The sequence below is a fragment of the Camelus dromedarius genome, chromosome 5 (genome assembly GCF_036321535.1).
Source record: "Camelus dromedarius isolate mCamDro1 chromosome 5, mCamDro1.pat, whole genome shotgun sequence".
NCBI classification, from domain to species: Eukaryota; Metazoa; Chordata; class Mammalia; order Artiodactyla; family Camelidae; genus Camelus; species Camelus dromedarius.
Window position 1 is genome coordinate 34,234,188 of NC_087440.1, and position 19,352 is coordinate 34,253,539.

At 33.5% G+C, this 19,352-nt stretch overlaps 1 long non-coding RNA gene across 1 annotated transcript in view; it reads left to right on the forward strand.

Annotated features, from left to right (window-relative positions):
• Nucleotides 1-11,199: 11,199 nt before the first annotated feature.
• Nucleotides 11,200-19,352, forward strand: part of LOC105094197 (uncharacterized) — a 1,056,246-nt gene continuing 1,048,093 nt past the window's right edge. Inside the window, exons 1-2 of the long non-coding RNA XR_004137286.2 lie at nucleotides 11,200-11,414; nucleotides 13,257-13,352. This is a non-coding gene — a long non-coding RNA (uncharacterized LOC105094197). The remainder of the gene's footprint in view (nucleotides 11,415-13,256; nucleotides 13,353-19,352) is intronic.

Here is a 19,352-nt window from a genome sequence, read left to right on the forward strand (position 1 = left end):
CTGTATATTTGTTTGTTTATTTGTTTAAGTTTTTTTCAGTAGAGAGCAGAGATTATTACACTTTTCGATTTGTGTGTTCTTCATTCAGTCCTCAGGAATTGGTTGTATTTAGCAGGCACAGAGAGGAATATGGTACAGTTACTTAAAAGAATGAATCAAACAAAGGATGAGTTTACTGCCCTCTAGTATAAAATTATGACTAGTTTAATATTTATTATTATCTGTTTCTAGAAGATGATCATAGTAAAGATTGATTTGTCTGTGTTCCAGTTTATTAAGACAAACTTTTGTCGTCAACTCCAACCTATTTTGTGTATATGCCATTTCTTAGTTACAGTACCTCCAAGTTTACCATACTCTGCTACTTAATAACCTACAGCAATTCTAAGTTGCTACATGGCTTTTCATTTTCTGTGGTTACTGTTTGCACATCTATAAATCAAACATCTCTGATATTATGCCCAGCATGAGCTTTTGACCCAGAAGCAGAATTTATTTGGATGTGTGGTATATCACTTAGGATCCGGTTCAGCAACGTTTAACTAAAACTCAAATTAATAGTGTCCTACAATGTTTAAAATAAGAGAAATGTGTTTCTCTCTCATGTTAAAGAGCTTCGTATGTGAGCTGCTTAAGACAGATGTAATGATTCCACAAAATCATGAGGGGTACCCAATCTCTTCTCAGTTGATGAATTCCTCATTCCTAGGTGTGGCCCTGGGCAGTTACTAGAGCTCTGGCTATCACAGACATCTTATAGACTGCAGGATCGAGGCAGGACACAAGAAGACAAGAATGGCATGGTCCCTCCGCCAAGAAATCCTCCTGGAAAATCCATAGGACATTTTCAATGTCTCATTGGCTAGAACTTGCCATGAAATACAAAAAAAAAGTTCTGTCCAGCTTGATAAAAATCCTACTGATTATGTGGCTTGAGAAAGTTACTTTATCTCTTTAAAATTTATTTTCTTCATTTCTAAAATATGAATAACAATGCTCATAGAAATTCTGTAAATATTTTAAGTATGCATTTGAAGCTCTAGCATAGTGACAGGCACTTGGCAGTTTCTCAATAGTAGTTGCTGCTGTTGTTATTGTTATTATAAAGGAGACTACTGAGATCCAGAGATATGTAACTCCTCCAAAGTTAGTAGTGATTAAACCAGTACTCAAATCCAAATCTGTCTGACTCTGTGTGACTCTTGCGAAAATAGTGAAATATGGCAGACTAGAAACAAGAGTTCCTATTTTCCAGTTCAACCCTCTATGTCCTGAATTGTGATATCCTTTTGATCTGAGTTTTTTGGATCACTGAAGATAGCATTAAAACAGAAAGATCTAGTTTATTTGGTTTGATTTATCTTAATACTTGCCTTGTTTTCCACTTTTGTGTGTGTGTGTGTGTGTGTGTGTGTGTGTGTAGACTTGGCTGAAATCAGCAGCATTAATTGGGTGTGCAATTCTGGAACCATCTAAGAAAGCTAAAATCATTTAAAATTAGTTGGGGTTTAGTAACTAGGTTGAACTTTGCCTTTGTAAAGCAATTTGCAGCTGACTCACTGCAGCTGCAACAATTGACATCATTTTGTGCCTTTCATGCAAAGACTGATTTGGCAAGCAGCACTCCCAGTGGAGTGGGTTTCAGAGCCTCAGTGAATTTCAGGGCTGGAATGGACTTTAAAGGTCATGAAATCCAAACCTTAATGTAATGGTTGAACTGGGTTACATCAAACTCACCAAGTGGTTTTTTAACCTACACTTGGATAAATCCAGTGACCAAAAGTTGTGAAGATGTCCATCTGGGCTGAGTTGTAACCCATTCTATATTTGAATAGCTCTGACTTCCTTATACTGAGCTGAAACATATACTCTTAGCCAGTAGTACTAGTTCTATCTCTAGTACAAATATAATCCTTTTTGGAATCATAAAAACTTTCAAATGTTTGACGACCACTACCTCCCCTCATCCTTAGAATTTTCTCACTGCTAAATACCTCTGATTTCTTTAATTTTTTTCTCATTCAAAATGACTTTAATTTCCTTCACAATCCTGAGCTTACTGCTAAATCAGTTTTAGTTTGGCTAGATTCTTCTTAAAAGTATTTCCTTCTTATCCCCGGAATAAATGAAAATTTGCAGTTGTTGATTGAGGTAATTGCCTAATCAGACTGTCCTGGTAAAGTAAGAAGGGAGTTGCTTGAAAAATTAGAGAGAGTAGTGAGAAGTTTGGAAATGATCAAACTGTTGAGGCTTTGCTGGCCCTCTTGCAACCAAACCAATGTAATGTATTAATTTCATGCTATGAAAAACTCAAAAGCATGACGAAGTCACGGTGCTCTTTAAGCACAGGGTTAGTTGGGTTATTTATCATGATAATTCAGATTCCATCTGCTTTGTATCATTTGTATGGATCCTTTAATTTAGCACTGAGTGATATTAAGATGAAGAGAATGGATATATGAATGAATGAATAGCTTCTTAGAAAGAAATGATGGTTTGTCCTTCAGTACACGTAGATTTAAAGCAAATTTAAAAAATTCATTGTTTCTAAATCTGACAAAGTTCCAAGTTCTGTATGGAATTAAAAGAACAGTTTCAAGTCATTTGGTAACATATACCTTTAGTAAGGTCAGAAATCTTGCTCTGCTCTTGAAGAAAGAACCTGTACCTGAATTAGGACTTGGTAACATTCTAATGACAAAATAGCTGTGTGTTATTTGAAAAAAATTACTCACCATCTCTGTTTAAGAAATAGATAAAAATGAGCCCTTCATTTGTAACCAATGTGTAGTGAGCATAAAATGATATATTTTCTTTAATTCAACTAGAATTTATGGAATGATTCTCATATTTTGTTCAGTGTTCTGAGAACTGAAGATTTGGTAGGGGTAAAGTTAAACAAGACTTCTGTCCTCATTTAGCTTATATTTTTATAATAAAAGTTTGGATCAGACAGTTTTATGGGCCTTGCAATACAGGATACTTTAAAATAGTTTTTGAATCCTTAAATTTTTTTCTTTTGCACTGATGTTGTCATTTCTTTCTTGTACACATTAAAAAAAAAAATCCCTAGTTTTAAACTAGACTTTGCTCCAAATTAAAAAAAATTCACATATAGCTTTTTTCTACCTTAAGAAGAAAAACAACTTACATTAAAGTTTAAATTTTACCCTGGTGATAGAGATTCTCTTGCCTTTTTACAGTCATTTTACAGTCATTCTCAATGTTTAACTGATACTAATGACTGAAAATATTGCATCTTCTTCATATCCCTTCTAGTAGATATGTTAACATATTAAAACATATGATAATTTAAAGAGCTATAGGGCAACATTTATTATACAAATCCTGTGGTTCTGAAAGCCTATTATTGCTAAAATTTACCCATTTTTTACTTAAAATCTTGGAATAATTCTTATTAAGGAAGAGCCATAAGTAAATTATTTCCATTTTTTCCTCATAGATTTCCTAGCAAATACAACACACAATCTGTAACGTAAGGACTTTGTGTATTTCCTTTGTTAAAAATAGAATTCTGTGTTTGGAAATGAAACTTCATTTTTATTTTTATTGAATCATGTTTTTATATATTTATAACTTTGAGAGTTTTGAAAGTTCTTTATATAACAGTGTGTAACATCCTTGAGCTTATCTAAGTTATGAAAATCATTTACTTGTTAGAGATATCCTAAAATGGAGGTTTGTGTTGGGTTAAAGTATATCATTCTTAATTTTTGCATATTTTCTTTAATGTAAATAAGAGAGCATTAGTATCAGTTTCATATATCTGGCAGGATCATATTTTAATATATTAACTATTGTGTCTTACCCAGGAATTTATGCTACCTAGAACTACATTCCCATTTGTCCCATGTGGCATTATAAGACCCACACTGCCTCAGAGTCACTATAAATTTTGTGCATCTGAAGCTTCTTAAGAGATGTAAAAACACAGTACTTTTGACCTTTAAGTACTTAAGCACCAGAACTTTTGGCATGAAGTTCATGCTATAAACAATAAATTTGAAAAAAAAATGCAATATCAATTCAGAGAAAATTCCTTCTTGCCTCCCTCCCTCTCAGATCAAATAAAATGTCCACTGTCTGTTGGAGAACAGAGAGGAAATAGATGAAGGGAGGCACACTTAAGGGTGTGTGAATGTGTGTGTGTATATATATTTGGAAAAGGGACATTTACCTTGATCCTCTTCTTCCCACTAGCCGAACTACCAAAATGGATCTGATCTCAGTCTTTTTTTCCTTTATCACACATAATGTGACAATAGATAATAGAGTAGAGATGGATACTTGGCGTATCTAAGGAGGTCAACCTGAGGCAGCCTTAGAGTTTCAAATGTTTTCTGTATGTCCAAGAAGGATCAGATACAGCTAAGTGAAATCACAACACAAGAAGCCTTGTATTGAGGAATGTGGGATCTACATAAGTGGGTTGGGCAAGAAAATGAATGGGGACAATGTAAAATCAGGAGTAAAGGCTTGTCAGCAACTTCTGTGGATTGAAGATTTCGTACAGAATGGGGTAATAGCCATCAATAGCTAGCATTTATTGTTTGCTTGACACATGCTAAGTATCCTAAACATTTTCTGTGTACTATCTCAAAGATAACTTCACAACAATGCTATTATCTAGGCTACACTGTATTATTTCCATTTACCAAAGAGGAAACTGAAGTATGGTGAGATTAAGCCACTTGCCTTCACTCCCAACCACTACATCTACTGCTTACTCATGAGGGGATGTACACCTTGGTGAGTAGATGACAGCAATCTAGGATTAGAAATCTCTACCAACCCCCAGATTTGTATGACTCCAAACTCCATAGAGCATTGACTCAAAGCCATTGTGGCTCTTACATGATGGTAACTGTTGATATAGAAAATATTAAGTTATGCAAAATTAAATTTATATTTCTTTCATGCCTGATTTTGTGGCCAGAGTTTCATATCTATTATATATTGATGCAAAAAATGGGGAAGAAACACTAACAAAAGAAATCAAAACTCGTGACCCAGTAAAAGATCACAAACTCTTTAGATTTCTTTCAGTATTTCTTAAATAGGACATGTTTTCAGTGTATTCTTTAGAGAATGCTCCCAGCCATCATTAAAAGTCCACAAACAATAAATGCTGGAGACGATGTGGAGAAAAGAGAACACTCCTACACTGTTGGTGGAAATGTAGTTTGGTGCGGTCATTATGGAAAACAGTATGGAGATTCCTCAAAAGACTAAAAATAGAATTAACATATGATCCAGCAATCCCACTCCTGGGCATATATCCAGAGGGAACCTTAATTCAAATAGATACAAGCACCCCAATGTTCATAGCAGTGCTATTTACAATAACAAAGACATGGAAACAACCTAAATGTCCATCAACAGATGACTGAATAAAGAAGTTGTGGTCTATTTATACAATGGAATACTATGCAGCCATAAAAAGAGTAAAATAATGCCATTTGCAGCAACTTGGATGGACCTGGAGATTGTCATTCCAAGTGAATTAAGCCAGGAAGAGAAAGAAAAATACCATATGATACCATTTATATGTGGAATCTTAAAAAAAATGAACTTATTTACAAAACAGAAGCCAACTCACAGACATAGAAAACAAACTTATGGTTACCAGTGGTGGAAGTGGGTGGGAAGGGATAAATTGGGAGTTCGAGATTTGCATGTACTAACCAATATATATATATGTAATAGATAATAAGTTCATAGTGTATAGCACAGGGAACTATATTCAATATCTTGTAGTAACTTATGGTGAAAAAGAATATGAAAACGAATATATGTATGTTCATGTATGACTGAAGTATTACATTGTACACCAGAAATTGACACAGCATTGTAAACTGACTATACTTCAATTAAAAAATATATGTATACATAGAGAATGCTCCTAGAATACAGTGAAGTTTCTATAGTTTTCTATATAAAAGGACACTCACAGAAGTGTGTTGATGATTGTTATTTACAGTGTTTTCTTTGACCTAGAAGAATCTCTTTAACCATATCTTCATATAATCTTGAACTTTGAATACTACCTGTTATGTGAACTAATGATTAAATGTCACTGAAATTAAAAATCCAATTTAATGTCAGATAATCATTTGGTTACAGTTATCAATCCAGTTTTTCTAGATTTGATATAGGCTTGCTTCGTTTATAAACCTTAGTCATTTAATTTATTTTAGATTTAAAAAGAAGTTCATTACTGTTTAGAAGGTTGAGAATTATGTAGGCCTGGTCATTGAAAGCATAAAAATCAGATGACTTCTGAGTTTTGCCAAACTAAGAATCTTAGAGATACAAGTGTATTTTGACATGGTATAATGTACTTTTCTTTTTCTTCCACATGATAATACGTACATTAACATGTTTTAGAGGGAAGCTTGAGATTGTATAATAATTTACCTGTATAATTATTCAGATTTTAAATTATTTAAGTTATTATGAGAGCAAATGAGCAAGGTAAAATGATTTCTATTTTTTAATTAACAAGAGCTAAAATAAAAGAAAAATGAGCTCCCTATAAATCAACAGTGCTTTACTGTTTACTGGTTCAGCAGTATTAGTATAACAAAGACTTTGAGAATATAGTTATATTTTCAGAGTTAAAGAAACATTTATTCAAATAACTATTTTGATGTGTTATATTATAATCCAGACATGTTGACTTTATGAATTATGAATCAATTTGGGGGTAAGTAAAAATATAGAGTCAGTTTCAGAAAATTCAGACTGATGAAGGAAACACAGGCCAAATCAATCATTCAGTCATTCCACTGAATGAGTGCCTTAATTAAGTGTGAGTTCTACGGTAAGCTAGGCAAGGGCACAAACCGAAATGGTAGGTAGTAGTCAGAAATTTATTAGAAAATCGAAGCTTTTTAATGTTAATGGTTAGTGACTTACAGAACTAGTGTTTAAGTTTGTTCCTGGAAATAAATTTATGGGTTATCTCTTTCAGACTTCTAAATAATTTTCAGTACTTTTCTTTAAATTTACTAAATCACCTGTTAGACTTATTTATAGGAATCATTGTCTCTTTCTAAAGCTCTTCTCGAATGGTTTGGGCACTTGGAAGAGTCCATCTTATTATGTCAGAAAACCAAAGGTCCATTTTATTATTACAAGATCCAAATTGCAGCCCCACTTTATCAATTTTGGTATCACTTTGCTGTGACATCAGTATCATGCTTGAAATAATTTCAGAGGATTACTAAAAGAGAGGAACATTTGATATTTATACAAATGTGAGTTACAATGCTGTAAAGTCACCTTAGAAATGTTTTGCTTCTTAGTAATTTTGCAGTGTAAGCAAACATTACAAAATGATATTTTTCTAGTAAAATTTCCTGTGGTAGAATCTCATATACCAGATTCTTTTCATGTCTATTTGAATAAAAATAGGTCATATTAAGTGTAACTGTCTCATTTTAAACTGATTATATACATTCTTGAGAAGGTCAGAACCGTTTTTGCTCTGGCTCAAGGTAAATTCATTACATATACCTTCACAGAGAACAAACACCCACATCGGAGGTTATTTAGATGAAACTTTTTTCCTCTCATTATAGCAAGTTGAGGAAATGAGCAAGAATGTATTGTGTTTCTTGTAAAGAAATGCAAGACTCTACAGACCTCAGTTCAGTATAGAAAACAATGGCATTTTGCCAGTAGGATTATTTCTAGTAAACAAAGAAATAAGCAAATGAGTGAAGATATCCAGACTGTTGGGATTAGATGTATTATTAGTTAATTTGTAACATCTGAGACTATGCGATTTCCCTGATGTGGCATAATTTACAATTTAAAATATTTGCTTTTGTTTGTTAGGAGATTTATATTGAATATTGCCAGGTCACCTTACTAAGATCATCTGGATTTTTCTGCCCACGTCTACTCAAATAACAGAAGTAAATACATAGAGGATTTTTTATTTCCTCTAGTAGAATTGTGCAAGGAAATATGTTGGTAGGCAGCAGATATAAGGAGGTAATGCAGCTGAATTTCCTGATATTGTGCTAGCTACAGTATTACAGATGAGGATGTCAGTGATGAACAAAGTATGAATGTGTGTGTATACACACACAGGAATTTGTGTGATGTACCTTATCCCTCCACCAACCCACATATGATTCTGAGGTGGTAGACTCTGAAATTTCTGTAGCACTATCTTTCTGTTTCTATATTTGTCAATCTCAGTCTAGGCCAACAGTAAATATCTCTTGGTGAATTCTTCTATATTGCTGTAAAATAAGGGGAGAAATGTTATCTATCTCATAATACAAACATAAACAATTGCGGTGCATTTTCCTTTGTCAACAAAAAAATTACATAATGAAATGCTTTTCTTTCTATAGGGCATAGTAGAGTAAAAGTATAAATTTTTGTGAAATATGTAAAAGCAAAAATCACTGACAGGATTGTAGCTAAATTTCAAATTCTGTTGTCATTATCATAGGGAGCAAAGAAATATATAGCCATATTGATAAAGGTCCATCTTCATGTTTATTCAACAAATATTTTATGGTACTTGTTATGTCCTAGTCAGTTTATTAAATACTGGGACATACACAGAGACAAATAGTACACTATACTATCCTATAGTGGAGGAAACAAGCAAATAAAGAAATATGTGATACTGCTTTGCTGAAATTGTGTGTTGTGGAAATATGGAGGTGGGAGGTCTCTATGACAAGATTTCTGATCACTAAAGTGATACTGGAGTTAGGGCTTGGAGGATGCATTGTATATACTAGGTAAAATATATTGGAAAAGGTATTTCATGTAGATGGACAACTTCATTTAAAAGAAAAGCACTGAGTGTGAATATGCACAGAATATTTAGGGAATGACAAACAGTTAAGAGATGAGTGTTCCAGAGGAATATGTCTATTGGCCCTATTTTTTTTTCTTGGGTTATCTATCCTACCTGTGGATAGAATCCTTTTTTTAGAAAAATATTTTGGTGACTGCTGAATTTCTCTATTTCTGGGTCCTACTTTTAAACTAATGCTGCTATTAACTTACTTAGGGGAAACCACATCTGTTAATTAATAGTCTAAGGAATTAGGATATTTTATAAGGAGAAAATACTAGAGAGAAAGTGATTTTAAAGATCAGTTAAAAAATAGAATATTTTGATAACTGTCATTTATTTTGACTCAATAGGTAGACACTTATGGGGATTCAATATGAGTAGTGCCAATGGGGCATGAGGCTTCAGTATATATATTTGGAGATGCTTTCACCTTCCACTTGGTGAAACTGAATTTCTCAAAATGGACTCTTTTTTTTTTTAATTCAAAGATTTCAGCAAGTGGGAGGAAGATATACTGTAATTCATGAAGATAATTTTTTAAAATTATTTTTTATTAGCTCTCAGCTCTAGCAACTGCTCTTTTTTTTTTTTTTAAGCCATCTTGCTGCTGGTGATCCATATAAGGCAAGCTGCCTTTCATTTTCATCTTTCTTAGCACAGCTGGTGCTTACACTACTCTGAGCATCCATTGAGTCATTTCCTGCTGATAAATGTCTATATGTAATCACGATTGTCACCTATGTATGTGATACAAAGCTATCCTCTCTTTTTAAACCAAGATAGCATTTGTACCAGCTTCTAATCTTATGTACCACTTTCTCCCCTTTCAGAACCAAGCTGGCAGTTCTCATCTTGAATAGCTTTAAAATTGCTCATAGCAATCAATGACAACTGAGGCATCACTAAAGAATTTCTTTTATCTCCAAGCTCCAATTTAGATCTGTCATTAAGCTTGAGTAAGCTTGAACTGTCAGAGCATTTTCCCTCATCACATGCTCTAAGCACAGAAAGTCAACTTCAAAATCAAATTTGTTCTATCTCTTACTATACTTTGTAATGGTTTCGTGTGAACAATAAACTTCACTGAAATAGTACTGTCAATCTTTAGTAACTCGGATAACTGTAGCTTTAAAAATAGTGAGATGCTGCCAAAATTCAAGTCTGATGTATGGTAAATCATTGCCTCACATTAGTTGGTTTTGTTGTGGCTTAGAGGGGGGAATGCATTGTGATACAGGGGAAGAATACTTGACAGTGGGTGAGGAGATACGGAATTTGTTTCCTCCTTTTGCATTAAAGGCTGTGTAATCTTTGAAAGTCACTTTCCTTCTCTAGTTTCCTTAGTTTCTATGTCTTTAACATGAGATGGGTTTCATTAAATGAATCCTAAGGTCCTGCCCATATCTAATATTGGCCTCTTACTAAATTTGACTTTCCATCATGTATTATTCATAAAGAAATGGGTTAGAAACAGTTACCAGTAAGAGGTGGGAGTCACAAATTAATTAGCAAGTCCATAATTCAAACCTAACTGCAGAAATGCTTCTGCTTCATCTTTTGGACCAAATCAGTGTTTTGTTTGGGTTCTGTTGTTGAACAGTAGCTGTTTTTTAAAGATCACAGCTTCTATCTTGGAGATCTTTACCACTAACAGATCCTTCAGCCTCACCCACATATTTAATTGAACTTTGATCTTTCTTTGTTTAGCAGATTTTATTTTGAAACAGTCTGTGAACATTTGAGGTGCCAGACTGAAACTAAAGACAACAAAAACCTGGCAGAACTACACGTGCAGAGTATTCAGCAGCTCAAATATGTTTATAAAGTCCTTGTTCAAAATAAGAGTGATTGTTTTTCAGTAATTTCTTTACAAGCTCCAAATTAGCTTGTTGTGTTTCTTCTCTTAATGGGAAGGAAAGGAGGTTGTTTCTTAGTACCCACTTTCTTCCTTTATACGTGCTTTAGTTTTCAAATTAAATTATTTTTTATTGTCTATCTTCCTGTAAAGATATGACCTTAATGGAAATGTAATCCAGGTCATTATTCCATGATGCACAAGAATGAGAACAGAATTTGGTGATCTTTTTAACTCTTTAAGAAGCAAAATTTTAATACAAGTATTCTAGCAGATCACTAAGTCAAGATTACCATTCTGTGATTTTTCTTTCCTTCTCGGTGCCAAGTCTTGATTATGGCATTTCCATGCTTTAGCCCGGAATGCATATCTCTTTGTATACTTGGAGTGCTCTCATCACTCACCTCTCATTGATACCACTCATTGGTATTTCTTAGCCTGACTAACTAATTGAAGTTAGACTCTGATATGAATCTTTGTACTTTTGGCTGTGTTTCCCTGCTCCTGATCAAAACATGTGCAGTTCCTTTGGGAGTCATTTGTTAATGGCTAACCAATCTTTTAGGCTATTTTATCCTCAGTTGTTAATGGCTAACAGCAGTTCAGGAATGAGCCATTTCTGATAACAGCATTTCAGCAGCAATGCCTTAACCAGGTGGATTGACGATATAAGGTACTGCGGCAGAGAAATTTAGGCGTAGATTTATGGTAAGTTCTAGCTTTTAATGATCCTCTAGAATATTTTGACATAGATTGATGCCTGCTTTCTTTTTCTTGTACTTACCTGTATTATAAAAATGGTATTTCTTTTGTAAATAAGCACCATACATTTCTTCTAGAGGCACACTAATCTATAGTGTGATTTTTAGACTTGTGAGGCAGTTGTTAATATACGGAATTGTTTTGATATCAAAAGGGAAGTACCAAATAGCTTTTTCTATCTCTAATTTATGAATATGCTTTCAGATTTACGGACTGGACATAGGTAGGTGTTGCCCTACAGATCTTTTACCTTTGTACATTTATGTGCTATTATTTTCTCCTTGTAAGTGAACCTTAGCATTTTATAAAAATAGCATCTAACTTTTATTTAATACATTTCTTGATATATAATGCTAGGTTATGATTACTTAAATACTAGTTTATGATTTATTTTTGTATATACTGCATGATAGAATGAAAGATGAGTTTAATATTTATGTGCTTTATCTTATTTTTATCAGTCTGAGGTGACATCAGTTGTTAGACGCACCATTATGTATTGCTAATAAAAATTATTCAGTTGTGAATATCACTGCATCTAATGTTTTTTTTAACAAATGTAGAAATGTTAAAATATGAAAATACATCATCTTTGAGTCAAGGGAATGTGGTAATAGGACAAACGTAAACAGTAATGAAACTTTTGTCTAAAACACTTGAAATACTTTTAAACATATGATCTCATCTGTTTTCACAAAACCTTTATGGTGTATATACATTAGGACAGAACTTCTGTTTCCTTTTTAGGGATGCTAGGAAAATTAAGCAAATTTGTGGAATAGAAAGAGAAAAAAACTTTCAATCTGGATTAATACTATGAACTAAAAACATTTCAAACTGCATTTTCTTATATTCTCTTAATTTCTATTTGTGGAGTATTGGAAATGTTCAAAATTGGATTCTGTATTGGAAATATTTTCATATTCAACTTTGATAACACTGCAGCAGAAATATTTAATATTTTATATGCAAATGAGAATTTACTTCATTTGGATTTATAGCTTTTATAGTAATATACATGTTAACATTCCAATTAGAATTCTTTCCTTGGCCTTTCACTATACTATATATTACTATATATTAACTTTGAGAAGTTCTTTATAAAATATTAATGGTATTAGTACTCATATTGGTTTGAAATGAATGATTCTACTCTTCTGGCTTATTAGCATATTCATATATAGCTCCAAACTTGAGACAAGAGGAATTCAGTGACACAGAACAAATCTTTGTAAAGGGAATCTAAATAAGGGGAGAAACAATATTTATCTACATGGGGAATTTCTGAAATGTGTGTTATTAAAAAAGTTAATTCCCCTTCTGAATAAATGATATTTGATTTTCATATTAGTGTACTAGTTTGAACAGCTGCACAAAACTGCTCAAATGAAAATACAAAAATAAGTTTCAGATCCAAATTTTGCTTTCAGATTAACAGGTGCATTAGATCCCAGGATATACACTTCTGTTGGGAGGAAGCATTTTGTTTTAGGATACATAGATGCATATAATAATAGTAAACACTTATATAAGTATAAGGTTTTAACATATGTTAGATTAATATGATTAAGAGGGAAAAAAAACTGGCCCTTCTGACTGGGCAATATGTAATGAGCAAGTCATCCTACAAAGTAATTTACCAGACAGGTGATCCAGTGCTGTCAAAGCAGAATTTCATATTTCTGTGTTTCTGTGTATGAGTGTGGTTTAAAGAAAAGCTGATTGTTGAAGCTCATTGTTGTAGAGAATAAAGCTCTAGTGAATGATTTTTGTCTCTTTCCCTTATAGAGATGGGAAATAGAACCATTTGGGGTATATGAAGATTTGGCTCTAAAGTTAAGAATTTCTTGAATTCGATTATTGACTCTTGGCTTCTGTAAAATGGTAATAATACTGTATATGTAATTTGTTACTCAGGATCACTGTTTAGAATATTAAAATAACAATATAACAGTATCACAATGATATCTCTATTATACTTAATACAATGAAATACATTTAAAGTGTAACTTATAAAATGAGTTAAACAGATTGCTTTAAAGGTTTAAATTAGATTTATCCTATGTCCATTTATAAATATTTACATTTTGTCATTACTTAAGGTCTGTTTAAAAGTTTATGAATTATACAAAACTTTGGTTTCATTTTGGCTGCCTTTTTGTGCTTTGCTTCTTAAAAGTTAGTGAAAGTGACCAAGAAAAGCATGAAACAATCTTGTGAGTCAGTTGATTGTTTTGCTCTACTCTGCCCAACAATTTGGTAAGTGTTTGAAGTAATGCTCTATTCTTCTTGTACTGCCTCACCTTGTTTCTCTCTGCTTGGCACTATTTTTAGATAATTTATTCTTTCATTCTCTCATCACATATTCATCTTTTCACCAAATACTTATCAGATGATACTGTGTGTCATAGACACCATGCTTGACTCTAACGATACAGAAATGAGCAAGGCAGACACTGACCCTGCTGTCATGGACTTCTGTTTTGTGGAGGAGACAACAAAATAATTTAATTCCAGAGTATGTGAAAAATGTGATTATAGGAGATTGTACTGTGCTGTAGGAGTACATGAAACAAGAGACACCTAAATAAACTCAGACAATTTGCGAAAAGCTTTAGTTATTCGTATTTCCAAATTGTTTGATCCTCAATAAGTTTATATTTGGTTAGACATTTCTGATTGCATTAGTTTTCTGTAGTTTCTGTAACAAATTACTACTAATGTATTGGCTTAAAACAGCAGAACTGTATTCACTTATAGTTCTGGAAGCCAGAAATTCAAAATGAGCCCCCAAAACTGGGCCAAAACCAAAGTATCGGCAAGGTCATAATCCCTAGGGAGGCCCTGTAGGAGACTCTGTTTCCTTGCTTTTGAAGCTTCTAGAAATGTATCTCCTGTATTCCTTGACCGATGATCCCTTCTTCCATCTTTAAAATCAGCAGCATAGTTATATCACCTTCTTTTCTGTAGGAAACTTCCTCTACCTCCTTCATATAAGGATATTGGTGATTACACGTAGGATCTATTTGGATAATCCAAGATAATCTCCTGAATTTAAGATGCTTAATTTAATCACAGCTGCCAAGATCCTTTTGCCATATAAAATAACATTTATAGGTTCTTAGAAGTAGAACATGAAAATTTTGTGAGCTATTATTCAGCCTGCCACACTGTCCCATCAAAAATTAGTATTCCTAAATAATTGCCTGAATATGTAATCCAAGAGTGTTCTTATAAATTATATGATCAGGTATTTTATACTTATTTTTGGAAAAGAAGGCCATTCTTTATGAGGCACTAAATCTTTATGCTTTTAAAGTAATAGAATTATACTTCATAGTATTGTAAAGTGTTTTGTATGTAACTCAAGAAAACTGGCCTACATTTTTATAACTACTGCAGGTATAGTGATATAGTATGTGGACAAGATTTGAACCTTTGAATCTTCTACCTGTCTACAGCAGTTTGTATCCCTTTTTGCCCATCTTAACCTGAGTCTCATGTGCACAGATATATCATTTCATAAAAAGAAAAAATTAATTACTCAGTTGGCTTTGAAGTGCTTATGTGTTCAGTTCTCTGGAGAACAAAGCTGTATTTCCTTTGAAGACCTCCTTGGCCTAAACGATGGTCAGGCTTTAGCAGTCTGCTGTTTAGTTTCCTACTCCTGGCTCTTCCTCTACAGTTGTGGGTGTGGAGAACAATTCCTCTTCCAAAAGGGAAGGTAACCTAGCAGCCAAAAGGAATTCTAAGAAGGCAAGTATTTCAAGAGAAAAGTTATTCTTGAGGGCCAAGAGTGTGTTGCCTGGGTCCAGCTATCTTTAAAATCCTTTATTCTTTCCAACAGAAGCTCCACTTTCTAGTACAAAAGCCTAATCATGTTGATTACATTGACCATTGTTCTGTTTTTTTCCTTCTAGACTTAGGGGAGGAGTGGAGTGAGGTGGTGGGGAAAGTCTTGAGGACTTCCAAATGATTTGTTATGTAGTCAAAACTTGTGAACACCTCGGGGTAAAATAGAATATAAAGAAATTAAAGCCCAAATTACATGAAGGAACCCAAAATTTTTGAGTAGCACATGATAGGATAAAACATTACAGTAGAGATGCCTGAAGAAAGGGAGCTAAGTGAACCAATAATTATTGAGTACCCATTATCTTCTAGAAAATCTACTGGATTCTTTTCCTTCAATGGTTCTGTTTGGGTAGTGAATTCTCTTTACTGTAGAAAGAATTGAGGCTGAGAAAAGTAATCTGTTTTTCCAAGGTAATTCAGATAGTAAATGGCAGTGCTCGCGTTTAAAGTCTAGTTTGAATCCAAAATCCATTGCCTTTTTGATATCCCACCCCTTTCCCAGGGTGTCTCAGTTTGTTATTTCATCATAGGATTACATGGAAGAGATTGGAAGGATAACTCTTAAAATGTCAAATCATCCTCCTATAAAAGATTTTGCCACAGCTGTGGAAATAGGGCCTTAGGGTTTAGGGTATATGATAGAATGTGAACCAGATCCATGGAAAATATGTCTTGACTCCACTCTTTTTTCTTTCTCTGCTGAGTCCCTAGTAGAAAATGACTGTCTATTGCTTTTCTGTTGATATTTACGGTGTTTTATTTCTGTAGAGTTGTCTCATTTAAGTAATATTTCTTTCAAACTTAGGATAGATTTTAAGTGTTAGTTCCAAAAGGGTTTGCTCTTCTAACTAGCATAATCTGAGTAGGTATAAGTTAAATTATTTTGGCTGCTGCCAAAATTAATAAGTGGTCTACAGATTTTCTTTTTTTAAATGAAAGATTGATTCTTTCATTCTTTTTCTGAAAATCAGAAAAGCTCTTCTAATTCATTTGCATCTTGAGATTTTCTGTTATGATTTGTATTCAATTTAGCACACTAAAATACAAAGCAAATCTGTTCATTTAATCTGCTGATGCCTGAGTCAGTATCTCAGCAGCAAGAGGTATACTTTCACATGTGCATGTGCTTGAGTGCAATTGTTTGATTATAGTTCTTACTAATATAAATCAAAATTTACAAAGAAAGCCTCTTCTATTCCTGCAATTCATATTTATATAAATAGAAAAGTAATGGATTTTGAAAAAGGTTCAATAGGTTTGAGCTTATAGAATTATCCCAAGAGTATAGACAGGATTGAAATATTTCAAGGTGTTTTGGACTGGGTGTTGATAAAGTATTTCCATGTTTGCTGAGTGCCTCTGAGCTGGTAGATTCATACTAATAAAGGCAGAAGCCAGGAATAGTTATAATACGCTTAATTAACTCTAAGCTTATTTAATACCATGGTCCAGATGAACTCTAGATAGGGAGGCATAATACATATAGCTCATTAAAAAATAATTTGGACTTCTCTAATCTGTATTTGCATAAAGTTCAGGTCCTTGTCCTGAAGGTATTAATTATTTTCTAATATTATTGTTGAAAAATGGATGCCAATGAAAAAATGGTAATTAGAGGAATGCTGGCTAACATAATTCAGTTTCACATAACATACTCATGCCAATTATACCAGGAAATTTCTTTGTCTTGAGGAAACACCCTTTTAAAAGAGGGTTTTAATAAAAAAGAAATGTACAAATGAGATCCTGGCTGAAAGCCATTAAAAAAACAATAAACAAAATTAACCTATTTGTCTCTGTTTATATAAATTGGAAAGGTACTTGCTACAACCTTTGTGTTTCCATAGGGAACAGGTTATTTTTACTTTGATCATATTTTAGAACTCATTTTCTTAAGGGTAGTATGTATTATTTTGAGAAAATGTATGCAGAGAATTAAAAGAATCTGATTAACTCTTATATTTGATGAAATCTCATATGATATACTTCTGGAATTTTATGGTGAATTGCTAACAGTGAACAATTCTAGGAAATCAGCATTCTAGCAAAGAAACTATAATAACATCCTAAATAAGAAACAGCAAGTTGAGCTGAATGTGCTATGGGACTTTTTTCTTCTAATTTTATGCATTATATATATGTGTGTGTGCATATATATATGTATATACACATTATATATACATATTATATTGACATATGTATATACATATATATATAATATGTATATATATTTAATTTTCTTTGCCTATTTCATATGTATATATCAGGTCTGTTTTATATAAAGGCACAGTTCAGTGGCCCTATCCAGTATTCTTAATATCTATGAACAAAATAGGAAAAATGGAGAAATGGACAGGGAAGAGATTACAAATGAATAGGAGAGGGGGAAGCCAACATTTAACTTTTACCACCTTCCCCCAATCTAAGCACTGTGCTATGTGCATAATCCGTTTTACCTGATTGGATTGGGTGAAGACTATACTCTGACCCTGTTGCTATCTGCCAGGATATGAAAAGCAGACTAAGCCAGGGGTGGCTTGCACTGTGCCCTATTCCAAATATTCATCTGCTCTCTACATTGCTGGGCTTTTCTGGATTATACTTCTTAATTCATCCTTTGTTTTTTAGATTATTTTATGCAGAAAATACCCTTAAAAGCAACAAATAGTATTTGTTTGTATTTCCCTCAATTTCTTATTATGAAACCTGCAGCTCCTCTCAGTTTCCCCAATTTCTTTAGGACATCTGGCATAAATTTTTTCTTCTCCTTCTAGCTTTGGTTCTTGCTCTGTATTTCTACGGTAACATACACTGCTAAAATAGTGTCCATACAGTACTTCAGAGGAACTTTAAGGCTGCTGATGTTCTGATGGTCTCTTAATGATGGTCACTAAAACTGAATTATGTCGATGTTCTGCTGAACTGAAGCTGCTCTGATATGGCAAAACTAAAGTTATGGTTGATGCTGAGGGAAAGCTCCATGTGGCTGTTCCACTCTGCTGAGGGACAGAGAAACCCTTTCTCTCACCTTTGTCGTGTGCTTGGGTATGGGTGCCCCAGAGTGTAGCTGCTTCATGCTCCCAACATCTCATGGAGCTTTTATTTTCTCTTAAAGTCAGTTTCCCTATAATATAGGTGTGGGGCTAAGACTGGGCTGAGGAATAAAGCACCTCACTGTAACTGCCTCCTCTTTTTAATTTGAAACATTATTCTCCATTTGAGCTGATATTCTTCATTCATTAGGCTAAAGTATTTTCAAGATGGAGAAGCCAATGAAATAAATTCCTGGTGGGCTCAATTAGTTCTCTAGGAAGTTTGAATAATATATGAATTTTTCATTGAGCATAGTTTTTGGCTAAGCTGACAATAAGTCCCTCCTTTCTCTTCTAATATGACATTTCATGTGTTATAAAGCAGATGTACCATATCAGATCCAATAGTTTTATGCCAGTTCCATTTAACTGTTATTATTATTAGGAAATGGGACAAAGTCATGTAAAAAGTGGGCTATTTGAGTGTGTTCTTATAAAATTTCTTCTGCATGTTGTCTAGGGACATTACACTTCAGCTTAGGCCATTTCTGATTAGATTAGATAGAGGGTCCATATCAATTTCCAGAGAGCATGGACAGAGCAGAGTTCAACAAGTTACAGGAAGTTGTCTAACTGCTAAGACAGAGATACAAAGTATCTAAGGTCAAAGCTGTGTATACTTAAAGTCATGAAGATAGGGAAGCAAAGAGTTAGAAGTACCATTCTGACTAATACGAGTTTTCTGAGACAAGTGGGGAAGTTGTTGTCTGTAAAGCTCAGATAAGCTACTAATCGATATGGCAAAAAGTATGTTATTAATAGTAACAGATAGGATTTTTGCTGGACAGTGACACATATGAGACTTGTCAGTAGTGATGAATATGAGCCAACACATGTCGAGTGCAGAGGGAAGATTCACATGAGGTCTCCTTGGCAATAATTGAAAGGAGGTCCTTTATTTAGAGTATTGAGGAATGTTTTGGTTTGTTACATGGTG